At 37.3% G+C, this 23,493-nt stretch overlaps 1 long non-coding RNA gene across 3 annotated transcripts in view; it reads left to right on the forward strand.

Moving 5' to 3' along the window:
• LOC116556892 overlaps positions 1-23,493 on the forward strand; it is a 391,699-nt gene that overhangs the window by 102,128 nt on the left and 266,078 nt on the right. For all 3 annotated transcript variants that reach the window (XR_004271230.1, XR_004271235.1, XR_004271234.1), the window contains exon 4: positions 7,792-7,936. This is a non-coding gene — a long non-coding RNA (uncharacterized LOC116556892). The remainder of the gene's footprint in view (positions 1-7,791; positions 7,937-23,493) is intronic.

Raw genomic sequence — 23,493 nt, forward strand, 5'->3', positions numbered from 1 at the left:
AACTATGCAAGAACTAAAAGAAGGTCAAAGGAAAAGAAGGGATCAACATTGTAGGCTCAAAGCACGCAGGCGTCTTCCAGGAGATAAGAAAGTTCAGAAACGTGGCCCTCCCTGCACTGCAAATCCCTTTGCGTCCCTTCAAGCCTCCGAGCTCTTCTACCTCAGCTCATTATTAATGCTGATCTCCCCAGGTAGAGGAGAGGATGTGGACTTAAGAGGCTCACCTACATTGCTTAGGTTTGTATATTTCAGAGACACCGACTGATACAGGTCATACGATTTCAGTTCTGAGTCCTCCTCTGTTCTTGAAAATAGAGATTGGAGAGGAAAACTGTGTTTGTGATTTTGCAGTGCCCAAGTCAGGCATTTCCTTTTTGCATGTGTTTTGGGTAAGCCCCTTACCTTTTGGAGCCTAGCTTATCACCCCTGGAAAGTGAGGCAACTAAATTTAGTGTTCTCTAAGGCCCTGTTTGAGTTTGCATGCCACTGACTCTAGACTTTTCTAAATAAACAAGTAAACTTACAGTTACCATGGAGAATGTCTGTGTCCTTGCTGATCATTGTAAATGTCCCTGATGTCAAAATGCAGGATGATAAAAAGTGAAGTTGAAAAATGAGGAAGGGGTGTGACAGGGAGTGATCTTAATCGTTTTGCAGGGTGTGCACTTTTTAGGCTGCCTAAGGGCAGGGTTGAAAAATATATGCCTTCTGCTAGCATATTTCAGAGTCAGCCAAACTACATTTTGGTTAGGAACTACCTTGTCCAGAAAGAGGGAGGATGATAATCAAAGCAAAGGCAGTCCCAGAGCTCAGATGATCCCTTTTTCCTGGTGAAGGATATCCTTGGATGGTTGTTGTTCTACTGAGTCTTTAAAAGAGGACGCTAGGCTTAACAAAGTGTCAAGAGTCCACAGCTGAGGAGGCCAAGTGGCGCCAGGGAAAGGAAGTGGCTTAAATGACTTATTCTTATTATATTAGTAATATATTATGTCAAATTTATTATTGAAATTTATATATATATATACTTCAAAAATATATCAAAGTAGAGTGAGGTGAATAACAAATCCCTACATTCCTATTATCAAGAGTCAACCATTAATTCATGTCCAGTCTAGTCTAATCTGTATCTTCATTTAATCTTGTTTTAACAAATTTTTTTTGAGACAAATCTTGCACAATTTCATCTGTAAATATTTCCAAATTTATCTCTAAAATTAAGGGTTTTTTAAATTTAAAAGGCAAATGCAATAATGTTAGCACACCTAAAAATTAACAAAAAATTTTTAAGTGTATTCAGTAGCAATTCAAGATTTAGATTTCTCCAATTGTCTCATATATATACATACATATTTTTAACAATTTGTCTGAATCTAGATCCTAATAATGTCCGTAGGAAGCTGTTGGTGAAATGTGTCTTAAGTGTCTTTTACTTCATAGGTTTCCTTCCATTTTTCTTTATCTAAACAACTATTTGGTGAAGAAACTAGGTCATTTTTCCTGTGAATTTTTTGATTTTAATTGATTAAATTTCTGTGCTATGTTTTGACATGTTCCTCAGTCTTTTCTATTTCCTGTTAATTGATATCTAAATGTATAATTATATTCAGGTGAGTTTTTTTGGCACATCTATTTCATAGAGATGTGTCATGTATCTTCCTTTCCTTCCCTTTCCCTTCCCTTTCCTTTCCCTTTTCCCTTTTCCCTTTTCCCTTTTCCCTTTTCCCTTTTTTTCCCTTTTCCCTTTCCTTTCCTTTCCTTTCCTTTCCTTTCCTTTCTTTCTTGAAATGGAGTCTTGTTCTGTCACCCATGCTGGAGTGCAATGGTGTGATCTCCGTTCACTGCACCCTCTGCCTCCCAGGTTCAAGCAATTCTCCTGTCTCAGCCTCCTGAGTAGCTGGGATTACAGGTGTGCACCATCACTCCTGGCTAATTTTCGTATATTTTAGTAGAGACGGGGTTTCACCATGTTGATCAGGTTGGTCTCAAACTCCTGAACTCATGATCTGCCCACCTCAGCCTCCCAAACTGCTGGGATTATAGGCGTAAGCCACCGCGCCTGGCCATGTATTTCTATTAGGAGGCAAACAATGCTAGATTGTATCTTTTTTGTAATATCAGCAGCCATTATCGATCATTGCCCAGATCCCTTAATTCATTAGAGGCTGCAATACAGTATATTAATTCTATGAATGTAATTCCTTTTAACCTAGTAGTTGAAATATTTCTAAGAGAAACTTTTCCTATTTGATTACCCTAAGGAAATGTATGTTCATTATATTATGTCTATAAAACCCAGGATAAATACTGGATTTAACCCTTTTTTCCCCGTTTCAGCTTATTTCGTAGCCTTCTTCAAAAGTGACCAATGACAGCTGTGTGTGTTTTAAATTGTATTTTTTTGAATGCATTGACATAAAAATATTTAGCCTGGAAACTTTGGAGTCAGATGGATGTAGGTTTGAGCCCTGGCCCTGCCTGTTACCTCAGAGAGTCTTTTCCTCTCTTCTCATGGCTACATCCTAGTCGCTTTGGGCTCTCATGGGTCTTCTACAGGGAAGCTTTCTTTAACTTTCCTGAGCAGGGTGAATTAATCTCTCTGAGACTCAGTTTTCTCATCTATAAAATAGAGGCAATAATACTGATGCCATCTGATATAGTTGTGAAGATTAAGTGAGATAGAGGGTACAAAACTGTCCATTATAGGCATTCAAGGGTCTTCAATTTTATTGTTATTTTGTATCTAACAACCTTGGACACTTAACTCCTGTGGTGAATTACTTTGCTGTTACCTCTATCTTGAAAGTATTGCTGGAGAAACAATTATGAAAAAAAATTTGTCTGCTTCTGTTTATGAAGATGCCAAGTCACATGATAAATTATCAATATTTACAGAGCTCTAAAATGTTCTGAAAGGTGGAAGAAAAAGAAACAGTATTCAAGAGTCTTGTCCCAAGGTGTTGTGGGGGGAGACAAGGTGATAATTGAGAACTATATATAAAAATAGGTACAAAGAATTATGTGGAGCAACTAAATCTGATGGGATGGATGGACTTGCTTACGTTAGGGAAGGGTGTCTAGGTACATTGGATTCAAAAGCAGAGGAAGAACCTACTTTGGAGGAGTCTTTGTGAGTGGAAGGGAAATCCTGAAGTTAGGGTTGGTCTCTTTCTCAAAAAAAGGAAGTTGTTGCTTTAGGGGGGTTGACTAAATACCCTGACAATACTCACTTGACTAAAAATATCTCTTCCATGGGCTTGAAGTCCTAAAGCCAGAACCAGAGCTGTAGCTTGTTCCTGCTGCATGCCATCCACCTCTGCAATCTTGCCCAGGCTTATCCTTCCTTGGGAATGTCCTTCTCGCTTGCCTTCCTCACCTGCTTACTCCCACTTTATTTTACACCATTCCAGGAATCATGGCTTTAAAGAGTCTTTCTCAGCCCCTTCATTTATTGCACCACTGGGGCAGGGCCTCACCTACATTTTCCCATTGTATCCTGTACACGTTCCCATCACAGTGTTCATCATAACTGTTCATATCCACTGACTTCTCTGGACTCCAAGGACCACAAGGGTAGAGACTCTCTTGATTCTCTCTGTAACCTCAGCACACTGGCTAGCACATATGTATGCTTAAGAAATACTAAGTGTGTAGCTGGGTGCTGTGGCTCTTGCCTATAATCCCAGCACTTTAGGAGACTGAGGCAGGAGGCGTGCTTGAGCTCAGGAATTTGAGAGCAGCTTGGGTAACATAGCAAGACCCCATCTCTACTAAAAAAAAAAAAAAAAAAAAAAAAAAAATCAGCTAGGCATGGTGGCTGGCCCATGACTATAGTTCCAGCTACTTGGGAGGCTAAGGCAGGAGGATCACTTGAGCCTAGGAGTTGAAGGCTGCAGTGAGCTATGATTGTGCCACTGTATTCCAGCCTGGGCAACAGAGGGAGACCCTGTTTAAAAAAAAAAAAGAAAAAGAAAGAAAAGAAAGGAAGGAAGGAAATAAATTTGTAATTGAAGTTTTACCTGTTTATTTGTAAATTTAAATTTGGACAAGTTAGCTGGAAGTGTAGACTAGTAATGTGTTAACACATGAACCTAAATGAGTTTATTTGGTTGACTCCTTTATAGAAGCAGGAACAGAGTGGTGGTGAGTTAGCATGGCTCAGCAAGCTGGTTTGGGGGCAGGTAGGCAGAACAGGCTGGCTGTCAGCCCTGGCTGAGAGGCAGGTTTGAAAAAGCAAAGGTGAATGGCCTAGATTGTATTATTTTTATTCTTATTTTCCTAGTACTGCCCTTGTGTGAAAAGTGGGAGAAAGCAAGAAGTGTTTAGGGAACAGCAATTAATCTTTTGGATTTTCTTGACTAGATTGTGGAAACTGAGCAGAGGCAAACCATATAGAAACTAGCTGGGCCTGGACGATTGCTGGGGAGCTTTGGAAACACAGCCAGGTGGCAAGGTTACATGTAGAAATGTCCATCTTAGGAATGCATAATAGTTTAAAAAGCCATTTGATATTAGCTGGGTGTTTTGTATATTTGCACAGAGAACTTGCTCATTTATCGAGGTTCTTAAAGCACTCAGTTATCTGCCCAAGAGAGATGCCTTTTCACATAAACAACGGTCTACCTGGTGTCAGAATTTCTCAACAGATAAGACACACTTGTGCTCAGGAAGGAACTTCTGCAGGCAGATAGCATACCAAACTTTTATTGTTAATATGGGAAGAAAGGCATGCATCAGAATAACAGGAAAACCTGCTCTGGTGTGTTTGCACCTGAGGAGGGGGAGGGGATGCCACTTTTATCAGACACACTGAAAGCAGCCGTTCATTCTTGCAAGATGGACTGTTCCAGATTTTGTTGCTTTGTGAAATTTTTAGTACACAATGTAAGTAAGAGTTTTAGGCAGAATTTAAGTAAAATCCAGGATTATTTCAGACAGTTAGAAATGAACAATAACACTGATGAAGAGAGATGCTAACATTGACATGTTAACATGTAACAATAACATGTTTATCATTAGAATCAGAATCTCCTTGTTATATTTTACAGAGTTTAGCACTTGTCTGTTAATACCCATCTCACTGAATGTCACCATCCATAACATAGGTTTTTTCCCCCCTGGGTGGAAGGGATGGAGAGGAGTGGATCTTTTTCCAAATTTTTTTTCTTCCATCATGTTTATAGGTATAAAATTTCACAGACCGACATTTTCTAGAACCTCCATATTCGCTGAACAAGTTTGTTTAAATACAAAGATTTTTAAGTGACATTTTGACTTCTGATTTATATGGAATCTTAATAAATTATTCCAAATAAACTCTCAAATTATTCTGATTAAGAAGTCTGATTAAGAAGTTTTTCTTCTCAAAAGAAAAATAAATATTTTCAATTCTTTTTAAAACATGTTTTTGTGGTTGGCAGTGCCTTCGTCTCATGGCAAATAAGAGATTAAGTAAAATGCTAACTTGTAGTAACTTTATATTCTTAAATTTCTTATCCTAAAGACTAATACAGAAGCAATTCCTCGGAAACCTCATTTGCCTGGCAAGTCAATGGCTTACTTTGCTTCTTGTTATTTGCTTTTAACAGTAACAGATATTTTTATTCCTTTTTTCCTTCTTCTTTAATTTGCAGAGTCAATTAAACTGTTTAACCAAATAGATCTTAATAGATCTATAATAAGATCCAAATAGATCTTATTATATTCCTGTCATAATTATTTTTTAAAACTGGCAGGAAGCCAGTATTGAACATCATTTACAACCTTGGTGAATGGTCATGTAAATGGACAATTTGCAGAAATTCCAGCTGGGGTTAACCTTAGAATAGGGTTGTTCCAATATAAAACTGCTGGCTTCCTTTGCATTATTATGGATTTCTGTTTGTTTTCTTTACACTGTTGGGCAGGCTTCCCCTGAGAAGTTTAGATGGACGATTTAAGGGAGGTGTGTTTTCAGGAGGACTTAGTGGTGATATTGGAAAAATCTTAGTGAAACGATGGCCAAGGTCATTATAATATAGCCTTGAATCTCATAACTCAGGAGGAAGTTGGTAGGAGGTGGTGGCAGAAAGGGAAAGATACTGAGGTGTTTCTAACACGAGCACAGGAATATGTGGCAATAATAGAACATTACTAAAGTTCTCCTCTAGAATGAGTCATTGACAAATATAATTTGAGGCTTTATACAGCCCCAAGAAAATATCAATTTCTTTGATTTTTATAAACTTGCACTTTAGAAAGGTTGGCAAATTGATAGACAATGAATAAATGCATTCAGAATTCAAAGTTGACATTAATACTTTGGCCTCAATTTAGCTAGATGAGATATTTAGTGACAGTTGGATGTCTTTCCAAGGGTTAGATTTGCTAAAAAATAATATTAAAACAATATGACAGATAACTTTCAGTATTCTAGACTTAACTAGGAAGCAAATTTTGCATTCAAGAATAGAGAATAACTTTGCAAACCCAAATCAAGAAATCTAACCACCCTAAAGAAACGAATTTTGTTGTAAAGCTAAAATGATTACATATTGTATTCCTTAACTTAATGAAAGAAAAATGTACCTCTGGTCTAATAAGTTCCATATTATTAAATGTCAATGTTAGCATCTCTCTTCTTCAGTGTTATCAAAAATTTAATGCTAATATTATTTTACTGAATCTGTGAAGACATTTTACTATTTTTCTTTTATTTTTCCTTTTCTTTTTGGAGGTTGGGGTGTGTTAGTGTTTCAAAGTTTGGTGTTGAGACTGTATGTACTTCCAAAGGACAATACTGAAATAGTTGGTGAAATTATAATCAGAGTTCTTCATCCTCAACTCTTTATATACAAGAAGTTTTGCCATTTCAAAGAAAGACCAGAAGTTTTAAAAAATAATTATGACAGGAATATAATAAGACTCTATCAACACTATTAAGATCTATTTGGTTAAACAGACAGATACCTTTTCCCACATGAACTATTTTTTGATCAATATAAAGTATGGTAAAGCATGGAAAAAAAGCAAAATTAGAGATACTTTTGTAGGTGGACACATGTCAGATAGAATATAAAATTAGCTTAAATATTCAAACACTATAAAATGTGAGGCAGATAGGATATCATCTCCAAAGAGGATACAGTGAAAACAATACTTTGAAATGACAAATAGTCAATATGGGCATAACTTTTCATATTAGAGAAACCTTATTGCCCAGACAAATTTAGTAGTAGTGTGTATTTTACTTCTAACAATTTAGTGACTGAAGCACTTTGACTTTTCCATCATTTTCTGATAATAAAAGCTCCCATTCTGTGAATATTTTACAATTTTTTTTTTCAGATGGAGTCTAGCTCTGGTTCCAGGCTGGAGTGCAGTTTTGTGATCTTGGCTCCCTGCAACCTCTGCCTACCGGGTTCGAGCAATTCTCCTGCTTCAGCCTCTTGAGGAGCTGGGATTACAGGTGCACCACCATGCCCAGCTCCTTCTTGTATTTTTAGTAGAGACAGGCTTTCCCCTTGCTGGCCAGGCTCGTCTCAAACTCCTGACCTCAAGTAATCCGCTGGCCTCGATCTCTCAAAGTGCTGGAATTACAGGCATAAGCCACTGCACCTGGCCTACACTTTTTAATCATCTGATTTCATGAAGAGTTGTTAACTACTCCCAGCTAATGCTAAACAGGAGGTGTTCAGGTTCTCCCACAGGCACTGTTCCCAGGCTCAGTTCACAGGAGCCCTTATTCAGTGGTTATTTAAGAGCTTTGAAATGCCATTCACCTGCGGCCTATTTCACCTTTCCCATGATTCTTAGGGAGACCCTGGCCTCCATTTTGAAAACGGAAAATAAAAACCGCAGATCTGTGAAGGTCTAAGGTGAAGTTCAGAAAAGCTGTATCGACTGTTGAGACCTGGCGACTTGTTTAAATTTCATCAGCCTCACTTCTATGAACTCTCAGGTAAGCACTCTATTGACTTATAATTTTCTTGTGAACTTTATAAAGCAGAGGAAAATGGCCGACATGGCAAAGTACTTGGTTAGAGTCCAAGGTGCAGTGTTGGTAATTAGCTCAAGGGAAAAAAAAGTCAGAGTGAGGCTGCTCGCTGGAAGTTTGAGTGCAAATTTGACAAGGAAAGGAAAATGGATTGCACTCCAGTGAGAACTAGTTTAACACTTGAATTCAGAAAACTCCAGAGTTCCTCCTTGTTGAGTCCTGCAAATAAAGAAGAGGGTAAGAAAGAAGCAATTCTGAAAGAGGGCTTGGAGAGTAAACTGAAGATTTCCATGGAAATAGCTGTTTTTTTTTTTTTTTTTTATGACTTTTTAAAGCCACTTTTAAGCTATTGCTTTCAGTTTACTTCAATGCACTCACTGAAGTAAGCTTAGAAAGAAATCTTTGATATGCCAGATCAACCAAAAGTTTAAACATATCCTTTTGTGTCTCCATTTATAATGCAAATAGTAAGTTGGTGTTTTGGGTTCATTTCACCATGGTCTCTGAAGTGGGTTAACATACACAGAATGAGGAAGTGAAGGGAGTTCCAAAGAGAGCACATCTTTGATAGTTCAATAATAATAAAAAAATGTATTTAGGTCTTTTCTAAATACCTTTCCCTTCCTAAGAATATGAAACATGAGAGGAAGATCTAAGAAGAATAAATTGTGGTTGCCCTCTATGTTAGCTGAATGAATAAAGATATCGTATTTGTTCTATGAGTTATCCACTACTTAAATATTCCTTAAGTCTAGCCTTTATGAGCTCATAAAAAAGACTTTGCTTATGTGTCTAGGAAAGCCAGTATCTTTATATGCTGTCAGAACTGAATTTAACATACTGTTTCAATATAACTTTGAAAACCAGCAGATATTTTGTTATAGAAAGCAAGCTAGGCAAGCACCTTAAACCCGTGTTTACATTTTAGTTTTATCAAACATAAACATTTCTTAGTTGCAATAGTTTTAAAAAGTGGTAATCTATGCTTGAGAATGATGGAAAGAGACAGAATTCTGGTTGAAATAGTATTGCCACTGTACTGTTTTATTCATGAGAATCTCCAATCTTTTTTTCATATATACTAAAAAAGCCAAAATTAATTAATGTCAGAAGCACAAATGAGAATTGGCAATGATCATCCATCCATGCTGGGGAGGGAAGGCTGGGTGCTCTGTATGGTATAATCTCCAGATTGCGTTTCCCCACTGAGCACCTCTGTAAAGCCTCCCATGCATTTGGAAGCTTCAGAATTTCTTCTGGGCAACTAAAGTCAAATATATTTTTTGACAAATCCCAACCCCTCCTTCAAGGCAACCAAGAGCAATAATGTTTCAGGAAGCTCCAGCTGAAGTGTTAATAATAACCATCAAACAGAAGTTTTACCATCTTCTGTTTCATGATTGAGCTTTTTCAAATGTAAACAATTTATAAGGAAAAGGGTGAGCCGTGTCGGATATGAGAAACAGAGAAAAATTTGGTGGGAAAAGTCAGAGGCATTCATTGTCAGGAGATAGTTAGGACACGCCTGTGATTGCAGACTGGGTAGATTCTTGTCTTCATCCTTCCTCTTGGGTTATGAGTATCACTTCTTCTCCCTCTTCCTTCCCTTCCTTTCTCCTCATTCTCTCTTGGGTGTGGACTTGTCTTACCTTTGCCTCTCTTGGGGACCTGTGTTGACAGCTCTGTCACACTGGCCTTCTCTGCCCAAGCCACTCCCGTTACTCTTCTCCCACTTGGCCTAGCTGAGGAACTGCTGCTTCCCAGGCACCCTGCGTGCCTTAGCTTTGCCTACGTACCTCCGGTGTGTATTTCTTAATGGCTATATTTTAGGAGCAAAAGTCTCCCAATGACCCCTTTCATTTGTTGTCTGACTTGAATTAAGCTGCACAACTCTGATTAGAGACAAATCTTTCTTTTTCCACACTGCTGCTTTTCTGCTGTCTCATTTAACACAGCTGGTATAAAATGCTAGAACTATTTAGCATAACAAGACCTATTAGTAAAAGTGATGAGAAAATACAATTAAAAAGGCAAGAAATATATCCCCTGTAGGAGATGGTGTTGTTACCCTGCTTAGATGCCCTTCAGTGGCTCGTACTTGCTTCCCCCCTGCCTCCTGTCCAAGCTGCTTTGAGTGTGGCTCATGACCTCATAGCTACCTTCTTCCCTGGAGACTTGTCATCTGGGAAATGACAGGGACGGGGGTCAAAGTAGTGGGGAGCTAACTAAAGACCAGCCTCTTTACCTCAAGGTGGACCTAATGCCGTGGTATGATTTGTGCTCCAGAACTTCCAAATCAAATGAAGCTAGCCTCCAGCTAAGCCCACACTTGGTCAACATTCTTCCACTCTCATCTGCTCCCCTTCTCCTGAGAATGCTCCAATAAATCACTTGAACAAAAACTTTTACCTCAGGCCCTGATTCTAAGGAATCTCACCCAAGACATATTTTTTTAAATTAAAAAAAAAAACACTTGGAATTATTTGGCTAAATCTTAATATACATGAAATGACCAAGGATGGAATTGGTATTGACCCAAAACATTAGATTTGGCAAAAACAACACAAAAACTTAAGATATTTCATAGCAAAACTTAAGAACTAAAGCGATATTGTCTTTTGCCTCATTAAAAAGGGAACTATTTTTTGAGGAGTTGCAAATATTTAAAATGTTATTAGCCTGGAGAAATTCCATGAGATGGACTGCAGCAGTGTCTTGGTTACTTATGTTTTGACTGGTTTTACAGTTTCCAAAGTAGTTTCAATTACATGACCTTGGGTCAATCTCATGACAATCATGACAAACGAGATACTTATTAGCTGCATTTTCCACATATCAAGATTGTGTCTCAGAAAGGTAAAATGGCTTGACCGTGTCTCACAGTTAGTAAGTACCTGGCTCGTAGTTGGTGCTCAAACCCAGGTTTCTGTGAGAAATATGAGGGAATATTAGGAATAAACCAATTTCTTACCTTTATCATAGGTAGAGTTTTCCATAATTCTGTTATTAAGTCTATTAGGGTTGCACTTGTGTATAGCAAGACCTGTTTGTAAAAATGATGACCTAGACTTAATCTGGATCAAAGCAGTCCTTTTCCTATTAAATGTGTGCATTATCCATCGTTGCATAACAAACTATCTTAAAACTTAGCAGTTTAAGACAACAAGCACTTATTATCTCATAATTTCTGTGGGTCCAGAATCAGTAGGTAGCTTAAGTGCCACTCTCTATCTCAAGGGCTCTCACACAGCTACAATTAAGGTATTGGCCAGGGTTGTGGTCTCACTTAAAGGCTCAGCGAGGAGAGACTAGCTTCAAACTCAGTCAGTTGTTTGAAGGATTTGATTCCTTGGGAGCTTTTGAACTGCAGCCTCCATTTCCTCACTGGTTACTGGCCAGAGGCTTTCCTCAGTTCCCTGGCATGTGGCTCTTTCCATAGGACAGCTAACAATATGGCAGGTGGCATTCTACAGAGTGAGTAGACGAGGGAAAGAAAGGTGAGCAAGGTGGAATTCAGAGCGTTTTTGTTACTTGATCTTGGAAGTGAGAACCCATCAATTTTGCTGTATTCTCTTGGTAAGAAGTGAGTCACTAGGTCCAGCCCACACTCAATGGGAGGGTATTACACATGGACATGCATAACCAGGAGCCAGGGAGTCCTGGGAGCCATTTTAGAGGCTGCCTATTGCAGTGTGTCACTTGGCTTCCTCATCTACAAGGCCCTGCAATTTGATCCAACCACTGTTTTCTCTATAAGGAAGCACTGGATTATTTTCAATATGTTAATTTCATGGGTTTAGGCATATGTGCTGTAGTTTAATGTTCTTCTCACTTGTTCTTCCTCCCACCCACTCTTCAATTTCTCTTCTCCTTTTGCTCTTCCTTTCTTGCTTCCTCTGTCCTGCTGCTTCTGACTGTACTCACTTCTCTTTCAGGCTCCCTGTTTTCTCTCTCCTCCCTTCTCATGCTCTCACGGTCACCTTCCTTTCAGAATCCAAATTCTCTGTATCTGTTCCTGCTGCCATGGCCCTTGTTGCTCCTCCATCTGCTCACAGGGACCATGGCCAACCAGCAATTTTAGCTGCTGGCTCTTAAGTTTCTAAAGAAAGTGATTCAATTCAACTCTTGGGTCTAGTCTTTCCACCAAGTTCCTCTAGGAAGATGACACCATGATGAAGTGAGACAAAGTGTTTTTTATAGAACATTGAGAATCCTGTTTTAGAAGGTGGGGGGAGGATTTTTTTTCTCTATTTCTCCATGCATAATGTCAGATCTGAATTATATCTAGTGTTGTCTTGTGTGTTTTATGTTAAATTATTTAAAAAGATATGATGATGATGAGAATGATGATGATGATGTAAGCTAAAGTACACCGTCATATCACTTATCTAAAATTAATTGTTTAATCCTGATGGTAGTGACTGCAGCCTTTATCTCTATTTCCAGTATCTAGAATCAACTGAATAAATAAATGAATGTAGCCATATAGCAGAACTAAGTAGATTGGATAGGTTGGCTGCTTTAGCCACTGGAGATAGAGTAGAAATGTTTTCCCAAATCTGATGTGAAATCCAGGGAAAATAGTAGTAGTATCTATATTTCTATTTTTCAACCATAGATGATGCTGTCAAAGAAAAAGACAAATTTGACCCAGCAGAGAGCACATTTCATATGTGGGATCGTTGTGCAGTAATTAGCCTGTTTTGGTCTAGGATGACTGATAGCGATTCTATGGCCCATTTTCCTGATATTAAGCAAAGGTTTTTGGGGCAAAAATGTGATTAGAATATGTTCAACTTGATGATATGTATGTTAAGGCTATTGGCACATACCAACCAATTTTATTGCATGACCTATTGCTAGAAAACATCAAAAGTGGAGGTCAAATCATTTGAAGAATAGTTGTTTAGTGAGTTAAAATGAATGAAGTCTTCAGTGAATACCAGCATCAAATTCTGTCCTAGTTTGTTGCTTGTCATGCCCTATTCTCCATCTGGGATGCCCCAGGCACTCTTTTTGAGGACACTTGACCTACCAGTCATATTTCAGAAACTACTGATTTGGTGCTTACTGATTGAGTTTAGACTCCAAGGAGTCGGATTGCTGGATTACATACAGACTAATGACCCATCAGACGCTAAAGGCAAAAGCTTAAAGTGCACTAGTGAATTAAGCCACAGCATTGTCGGAAAGGAAGAATTTATTATGTCATTAAACTTAATTCAATAAGTTTTGCTTCTTTAGATACACTTCACTGAGGGAAACGTAAGAAATTAATTTGAAACAAGTGTTATCATTTTTCTTCCACTTTCCCAGGTAAAGGATATTCACGTGAAATTAAGAGACAGAGTATTTCATTGGGATGAAAAGAAAGCCATTAAAAGGAATAATAAATGGTGAAAACTGGGCATGACTGCCTAGCCAGCCATGTACTACTACTAAGTTCAGAGACTGTGTGCTTCAGTTAGTAAACACAGAGGAAAACCGGGCTTGCCTAATTTTATGACACCCTGGGTGAAGTTTTCAGGGCTTTGCATAAAATCTCAGAGGCTCATTGATATAAAGATGTCAGCAATAATCATGGTTGATGCTTAGAATTTAATGTGAAACTTAGAATGGGCACAAAATGGAACTCAGAATGGAGGGTTTCTGCTTCAAATGTAGGACTTACAATCATATAAAGAATATTCTCTTAATGTAAAGATTACCATAAGACATAAAAATGTAAGCCATTTGGTGTTGAGTCTTTCTACACATACCTCATACCTCATGGTTGCTTTATAGCAATAAATAAAATGTTTATAAGTAATAACCTCAGGATAATTGAGAAAATTGCAGAGTGTTTGTACCTTTTGTAATTTATCAATCAAAGTACTCTGATAATCCTCTCAGGCATTCTAAAATGAATCTCAGTGTGTTAGAGGTAAATGGTGAAACAAAACAACAACAAAAAAATTCATATCTTGGTGTCAGTTCTAATAAAGGAGGGACTTTTAGTATTTATATTCTAGGGAACAAAATATATTTTCTATTAGTAATTATTATGCAGTGAGATTAAATAATGGATACTGGTCATTGTTTTAACTGAATATATTCCATAGCCTATGACTTATGTCAAATAAAAGAAAACAAACTACAAGGAAGGTCTCCATCCAAGGGACTAACTGTCCTAATTTCATTAGTATTCTGTCCTATCACAGGCTAGGCAATATTCTATGCTCTAGATGAACATAGAAACAATAAGCAAAGCAGATTTTTTTTCTTTGATTCACTCCTAAAAGGTGATGGCTTTTTAAAGTATTACAAAGTAAGGATTTTAAAGTCCATCTGAATTGGCGTTTTCTCTTTTTTCCTTCTTTCCTGCCTGTCACCCCATTTTCCTTCCTCCCTCCTCTCTTTCCTTCCCCCCTCTTGCTTGTTCTCTCATGTTGGAGTCACAAAGGTTATTTTTATTTTATTAGTAAAATTGTTTTAATATTGGACCATTACCAAGAATAACAGACCAAAACATCTCCCCTTCTAGTTATTCAATATGCTTAGTAATGCAAAGAAAAATATATATATGTGTGTATATATATATATATAATATATATACACACACACACACACATATACGTGTGTATATGTATATATAATATTAGCTTTTCCTTAGGATGAACTTAAGGTGAGACATACTTTGGGAGGAAAGAAAAGCTGAGGTGGAAAATTTGTCTGCTCTTGGTAGAGCTCCAGTCTTCCCAAAAGTTACCCCTTCACCCTTCCACCTCCCCTGACCCCGTGCCATAATTCCAGGATGAACGTCTGGCTTGATTTCTGTGTCAGTTACTTCTCTTTGCTAAGAATAGAAGGTTATAAAAAGAGGTTACAGACCGAAGTTACCATGGCTGCCTACAGAGATTTCCTAAAGAACCATTAGGGCCTACTTGGGAGTGTCAAAAAGCAAAACAATTTCCACTCATAAATATCATTAAACATCTTCATGTATTAGAGAAAGTAGGTTTTAATTCATATCTTTACACTTGTGGTCTTTATACCTACCACATTGAATTTATTGTGGGGGTTAATTGAATAAATGCATATAAGCCCTTAGAAGAGTGCGGGGAAGAACACTATATTCTTCATTCACTTCTCCTTCCCTCACTCCCTTGCTTCCCTCCTTTTTTTCTTAGTGCTTCTCAAATTTTAATGTTCATTAGACTGACCTGAGGATCTTGTTAAAATGCAGATATTAAGCCAGTAGGCCTGGGGTGGGCTCCGAGATACTGGATTTCTAACAAGCACCCAGGAGGCCTCACCCATGAATGGCAACCATTTAGGTAGTGACTTAACCTGGTTATTTAGTCACAACAGTGCCATTAAGACTGTAAGGTTTTAGTTCTGACTGGGTGATGTTTGTATTTTACTAATGGTCTAGAGGCCTATGTGGGAAAAGTTGCACAATATTATTTTATATGTTTCTGGACCATAAACTCGTTTGCAATATGAAGGATTACGTGATGGAGTATAGGAATAACTGTAAAGTGTAATCCATGATCTAAAGTCTACAACTCCACCAATCCTCCAGGTGATTCTTATATACCCTTTGGGACCCATTGAGGTATTTGGGAGAAATGTGTATTCTGTAGGAGTAAAAATTTGTTTTGTAAATTCAAAAAACATCTGGTTTTGGCAAATTCAAAAACATATCTAGTTTTGTTAAAAGAAAGTTTTCATGATGAAGCCTAATTGGTACCTCTCTGAGAAACCTCTTAAGGATTTTACTGCAGGGAAGGTATTTAGTGAGATCCAGGTGCTCTTCCTGATCAGCAATAGGTAGCTGCTGGAACACTGATTGCACTGTTATTCATCCTGGCACAAGCTGTGACCTGCCAACCAGTGTTACCTGTACTGTTTATTTCAGGTACTCAGTTGTGAGCATTATGCGCAAGCCCTTTCTCTCTACAAAAATTTCATCCATTTTTTTACTGCATTGCATATATCCTTAGATATCAGTAGGAACATATCACGCTGATTTAGCGTCTTCTTGCAGAAGGGAAACATTCTCTTTCACTTGATTCTCTATAGCCTCAGCTTGTTTGTACTGGTTGCTAATATAGGAACAACTTAATATGAAAAAGCAAACCAAATAAAACTTGTGAAGCAGTAGTATTTTTTGGTCTGATCCTGAGTCTCTAATGATCAATGAATATAGAGAAAATAGAAGTGGGAATTAAAATCTTAGAATAATTTCCTTTTAGAAACAAACAAACATTGCAAAGATAAAGAGAAAAAAATTCAATAGCTCTACTACCTTGTTCCTGAGTGTCATATCCTTAAATTTATCTCAAATATATTATTCCATGGCCAGTCACCCACCAGTTAACTATTTCAAATGACCATTATAGAAATATAGATTTTCCTATCACCTGTGTATTTTTCACTATGCTAACAGCTCACCAATCCCAGGATGTAGATCAAATATAATCAGAATATTGTTATAAATAAGGAAGCAGCTACAATGCATATGTCTCATGCATGTAATAGACGTATGTACCTCATTCATTGACAGCAACCATAGACCTTCACTCATTAGGAATTTAGTTTTCTAGCTTGGATATCTGGTTTCCTGGCTAACATTATCTTAGAGGCAACAAGTTAGAAGAGAATAAAGTTGCTTTTAGAATAGCTTGCCTTAAGAGTAGCATGGCAGCTTCTGGAAAGGGAGATTTTTTGAAAAGCCTGCAAAAAGACACAAAAATGAAAAACTAAATTTTAATCTTAATTGTTTGTTCTGGAGGCAAATGACTGTCTATATATTGGGGCTGCATTACAAAACAATTCAATCACTAGTGGCGATAATAGTGGTCTAGAGTAATTAAGACATGCTAAACTTGTCTATGAATTGTTCCTATTTTGGGAACTAGGACATTTACTATATAGTCTTAAAACATTTCTATACCAATTATTTTCAAAACATGATAGAGGGTTTGTTTTTTAAAGACATAGGTCTTTTTTTTTTTTTTTGATGTTACCAGATAAGCATTGATGTGTTTTTAATTTTTTTTCAATCTAAAGAATAGAATGGATTATGAGTGAAAGAGGGTTAGAAGTTTCAGTTCCATGGGTGTTTTAGTTTTCTATTTATATTCAAACTTTTATGGAAAAGTAAATCTTATTCTTTTCCTGGGAATGGAGTAAAATGGAATTGGGGAGGAATTCTGACTCAAAGTTGGAGTTTTCAAACTCCACATGTCTGCAAACCTGACAGGATTTGTGAGTTAATATTTATCCTGCACCTTGATACCTTCAGGTAAAAAGTACTGTGCACATACCAAGCCCTGTGGACTCTGTGGCGTTTTCAATCCTTACAATTTTCTAACAGCAAACCACCCAAGGGCTCGTTGGAGAGGTGGCTTCTTGTGCACAATCACTACAGCATTGGTTTATGCTGGTGACAGTTCTTCCCTGTTTTCTTCCTCAGACTGTCCAGTGACATAGGCTGTTGTTTTTCTTCAGAATATTTTGGCAGAAACTTTAGGTCTGAATAGCCTGGGCAAAAATTATTTGTAGTCAGGTCCCATGAATTTCATAAATAAACCCTATACCAAAAAAAAAAAAAAAAAAAACCAAAAAACCCTATACCACCTGGCAATGGTTACGTAAAAGTCAAGGCTTGGTCTTGCCACTAGTGCCTGACAGTAGCAGTAGCGCCTCTCTGAGGTGGGTCGCTGAGATGTGCACCAGGCCTTTCTTTAACTGTCAAGCTCAGGCAAGGGAAGGATGCGCTAAAGAATCTTTATGAGCTGGTGTTATTGTGGAATGAGGTGTTTATTAATTTACATATATATTTTTTGTTTAACTGGAAGATAATCCGTAATGTATAAACACAGCTCAGAGGGTAAAATAGTACATAAGAAATCTTTCTTACTTCGCAACAGTTGCATTAGTTATGACCTATTATACATTTTTAGAAATCCAGCATTTTAATGACCACAGTTCAACAGTTTAGGTGGTAGCCTTTCTACACTGAACCAGTGAATTTTGATAGCTCTCTCATAGAAAGAAATAGGATGTAGAATTAACCACTTCAGTAAGTAAAAAATAGACTAGCAACATACTGTACTCTCTCTCTCTCTCTCTCACACACACACACAGTCTTACACATTCAGAAACACAGGTTCTTGCCCCAAACTTCACATAGAAAACCAAGTTTAAAATTCTTATGAGAAGGGACTGTTTTAAAAGTTAGATGCAGACTATAAGGAGCTCATATTAATAAGTAGTTGACAAGTTAATAGTGCTTGCATAAATATAGAGGTTTAAAGACTTTACCAAAATGTAAACCCTGATTCCAACTGTGTCCCTGTTTCAGTCATTACACCCTTCTCCACACCCCACCTCAGAAACAGAATTGTTTTCTCCGTCAGACAAAAAGAGTTTCTATACATGTGGTCAAAATACGAGAAATAGATATTAGGAAGCTTCAGGAAATCAGGAGGAGTAATTGTTATAAGTGTAACAGTTAACCTAATGTGTAGGATATGGCAAATACTGCCCCGGTCTCCCCATTGCACCTCCTCATCCTGTCCCTCGCCTCACCTGGAATCATATACACAAATGAAGAGAATTTTTGTCTTTGCTTTAGGGTACCAACAGATCATGATTCTTTTTCTCACTACAACATTTTAAGTGTTTTCTTTCTCCCTGAAGATTTTTGTTCCCGGCACTATTTGCATGTAGAGCAGTTGATCTTTCAGGCTTTACTCTATGTTGTTGTCTCTGAATCTTTCTAACATTGCAATGGTAGTTGCTGAAGCTTGGAGTTGCCCAGGTGGTAGTTATTAACTGACGTGTCATGGTTCATGGTGAACAAGCTAGGTCAGCAAACTTGTTTTTCATCATGGCTGGTTTTAATTTGAAAGGAAGCTTGTTACCTATTTGATAATGCTTCACTGAAGTTCACCTATTTCAGGTAGATTAATAGCTTGTTTAGGGATGAGGAGCCCAGGGGCCCTGTTGTAACCGTGTGCTGTAGGTTCAAGGTTCAAACTTCAGAAAGTATAAAAGTCCTTGTTTTTCTTCTACCTATTTGCCAGTGCATGCCTCGGTGAACTTTTATACTTGGTAACACTTGAAGAATCACAGGTTTGGTATCTTATAGTCATATTAGAAGCTATGTTATATAATTAAGAAAGATGCGCCCTGTTAGTACTTTCCAGATTGGAAGACTTCTCAATTTTGAAGAACATGGAGTTGGTGGGGATTTAAAAAATACACGTATATTCATGATCATTCACTAGGAAAAACATTAAAATCTCTCTAAGGTGAAATATTAAATTTCAGACAAATCTATAAACACTATAGGTAAGTATTAGATTGAAGTAAATAGATGAGAAAAGGCTGTTCATGTCTGGACCAACTCACAATGGTGACAGATCAATAATTCCTAAAAAGAATGTCTATAAAATACATTTATACTACATTTAAAAATTTGTAGTAAATTATTTACTGAAAAATTTTCTTCTTTTTTAGAAAGGGGAGTTTTACCTCATTTGTTTACTTTAAGTCATTGATGCAGTAGATCAGTGGGCATGAAAGACATGTCAGCTGACTATCCATCTGAAGAAGGAAATTCAACCTTACAATGTGATTCTTATGAATCTCAATGTAGCTGAAGTCCCTACTCAGATTTTTTTCCTGAAACATTTAAATTCAACTCTACTATTTGAAGATTAGACTACAATGGAAATATTAATGATGTCTCTGTTCTGAGAGAAGCTTGGCAATCTTTTAAATTGATAGGTTTCTAAAGAAACTCTCCATTTAAAATAAGGATCTGATATTTGGATCTCCTAACCAGTCTGAAATGTAGTTTACCTACATAGATTGGCTATCTAGGAGCTTGTAAACAAATTCATAAATTTGTCATGCTGATTATAGTGTTGGCAAACACAATGGCTGATCATGTTATAAATGTTTATCAACACCCGTACTCACCCACCTGCTAAGAGGTGCTACGCTTTAATGAAATTGTTTGAATATCAAGGCTGGTTGCTAAGATACAATGTTCTTGTTACCAGGGATGTGATGCTTGCAGATTTCTGTTATCAAATAATGATTAGAGATGTGCTAACCTCAAGGTGCTCAGTGCAGTGAAAGGTTTACTGAGCTACAAATTAGTAAACTGTCTGCTTGAGCAGGCACTGGCAGAAGAAACATGTGCCTCATCCATACACGACTGGCATTTTAAAAGAAGAAAAGAGAGGACAGGGAGCGTGGCCATAAAGGATGGGTCCTTGAAAGTTTGCCATGGAAGGGTTTTGCCTACTCCATTGCCCAGCATGATATATCTTTAGCCAGCCGGGGAATTTGTTGAAATCCATTGCCAACAACTCTTTTCTTATGAAAAATCTGTTCTTCACATTTCTGTTAATTGGTTGTTATGGAATTATTAACATTAAACACATCACATCTTTTTGTGAGAAATAAAAGTAAATAAAAGTGTAATCCCACGGACTGGAAATGTATTTTAACACAAACACATTTTAAAAGATGACACCAGGTTCAAGAGACCTATTGGTGTAATTGTCATCTTTCATGTGATCAGTTCTGCAACTGATGATCATAAAATGTCATGTAATTTTTTTATATTGAGAATTTAGTCTTCCAGAATATTTAATATACCAAATATCAACATGTGAATTTTGGAATGTTTCTTTTTGTTTTCATCTTATCTCAAATAGTACAGTGGTGATGACCAAAGCCATGTTGCCTTATTGGTCTGATAGTGCATCTTTTTAAATTAGGACCTGAATTAGAGTTTTGCACTTACACTGGGAAACTTTGAACACAACACTTTCATAGTGAAAACAATCTGTATGATTTTATGTCAGTCCCTGTAATTCCTGAGTGTTCTATTCATAACCTGTAATATTTCAGAAATGTGTGGGCAGCCGTATTTCTAGTGTCATGTGTAACTTTTTACTTTATAAGAAATTTCAGTTATTAGGATCACAGATCTAATGGATCGTAAATTGACTCTTGAAAGTTCCCCTAATAAAGGAAATTGCAGGTATATTTTAAAAATGAAAGTGATAAAATAAAATAATTTCAGCTATAACATCTAGACCAGTAGATCATGAATCCTGGGAAGAGTGGAGACTGAGTTTTGCTCACCACTGTCTGGCCACTCCCCAGAAGGATGCTTGCACAAAAGAGATGTCCTGTGAATGACTGAACGATACCTAGCTCCAGGAAAAATTCACTGCTATACACAGCAGTTACTTAGGAGTTTTGTCAGTTAAACTTTCCTGCCTTTTTTATAGAGTACGAAAACAGCCGAAGAAAAATATGACACTATTTCAACTTTATGATATAGATTTTATATATTTGAATTTTACAGATGAGGAAACCGAAAGAATAAGCTAATGAATTTCTCAGTGTCACACAACCAAAGTGAGGCAAAGCTGGATCCAATACTCAGGTCTTTGGCAAGCTTAGTCCTGTTTCCAGGAACGCCACCTGCCTCTATTGTCAGAGCTGAGTGGAGAAGATGGGGCTAACGAGTAGATGTAGATAAGAACATTTAAATTCAGCAAACACTGTTTATCTATTTGGTCTCCAACATACAGATAGTCATGTGAAGATTAAAAATAAATAATTTATAAAGTCTTTGTCCATAAGAAGTTTTCAGTTTATTTGTGGAGAAATGATAGGTTGACTTAGAGAACCAAATATGAGTGCTAGGGAAAATAGGTTTAGCCTGAACTCTATGTGGGTGAGGTTAGGCGAAACCAGTTTAAAGGATATGTATTTGGTTCAAAGATGTGGCCCTGTTACCAGTGAGATCTAGGTTTGAATTCTTGTTCTGCCACACACTGGCTATGTAAATTCAGCCAAATTTCTGGACTCCTGAAAGCTTTTCTCTTTTTGTTTTAGTTTTCTCATGGATCACATTAGGTCAGACAGGTAACATGCTTCACACATAGTAAGCAGTCAGTACATAATTCATTTCTCAGACACACTCATTGTTTGTGCCCTACAGAATTGAGCTTTCTTACTCTTTCTCTAGCCTGAAATGATTTCTAAAGCTTAAATTTCTCCTCTTTAATGAGATGCTTCACTTGTTTTTATACTGTTCAAAATTGAGTTCAGTAGAACAGATTCATATTTATTGATGAATACAAAAGAGACATTGTAAAAATATTCCCATCTTCTTATCATATGACATTTGCCTTCAAATAGATTTGTGAGCTAGCACGTGGTTAATTATAGTTATGCGGAGATGGATATGTAAGTGTTGCCTGGGCGGGTTTGTGCTGTCATAGTGGGAGTGACCAGAGCTGGGTGGGGTTATCTGAAGAGATTTGTTCTTTGCCTACTCAGGGAACACTTCTGAGGCTTTATTGAGAAGCTAAATCTAAATGTCAGAAGTGGTATCCAAAATCAAGATAATTCAAGTTACAATGTGACACCCTATTTCAAGGAAGAAGGAGTAAGCAAACAAACAACCCAACAGACCTCTTAAGGTTTTTAGGACTGTTGTGCTTGCCAGTGATGCCACGTGTACTGACTTTTCTTGGAAATTAACAATTGTCGATTTTAGCAGCACATCTCTCTACTTTCTCTGATTTGTTGTTTTATCATAATTCAGTGGTGTTTTCTTTTTTCTAGGTCTTCTCAGTGCTGTACTTGCAGAGTATTTTATCTTTCGTCTAAATAAGAACACTAAATATTTGGCCCACTGGCTCAGAAGCCAGCTTATCTAAGCCAAAAATTGTCTCTACTGTCTAATTTTTAAGGCTATATTTTAAAATGCTTCTTATTCACTAGTGAGAAAATTACAAAATGCACTATTAAAAAAACATGAGGTTTGCGCCACTTAGAGAATGTATTCTATGCACCAAAACACCCATTGTTCATATTTAGAGATGCCCCTAAATATAGATGTACTGAACTACCTACATATAATTCAGATCATGTCAAAGCACAAACCCCTCTCAGTGTGGGGTAGTGTGGGCATTTTGTTATCTACAGCAGCTGTTGCCTCTTTTTGAGGGTAAAAAACCTACTCCTGTTTAAATTTATGTTGCATTGAGCAAGTTGTATTGCTTGTGATTATATGTGGCTCAGCTGTGTCACGTGGCATGACCTGCTATAACCTGCCTTAATGCAGTCCACATGTTGTACTGAATGACACACATTAAAACATTCCACTTCTCCACGGAACTGTGTGAGCAGGTGATTTCTCTAAATGGCAGTCACTCGCATGCTTGCATTTTAAACCTCCACCAGTTTAGCTAAAAATATCTACAAAAGCCCACCCAAAACATTTCCCATGGTTATTTTTGCAAATCGTTGGGTGACTTACAAAGAGCAGGGAGGGATGTATAAGAGGAAGTTTTAAATTATTTACATAATTTGATAGAATAGTGCCTCCTTTAAAAAATCTACTTTGTGGAAGTCACAAAAAAGAACTTCACATAATCAGAGTCTTAGTGAGGGGACCCAGTCATATGATTATTAGCTGCTACTGCTTGGAT

Source organism: Sapajus apella, unplaced genomic scaffold (genome assembly GCF_009761245.1).
Source record: "Sapajus apella isolate SASKATOON/1434 unplaced genomic scaffold, GSC_monkey_1.0 scaffold18, whole genome shotgun sequence".
NCBI lineage: Eukaryota > Metazoa > Chordata > Mammalia > Primates > Cebidae > Sapajus > Sapajus apella.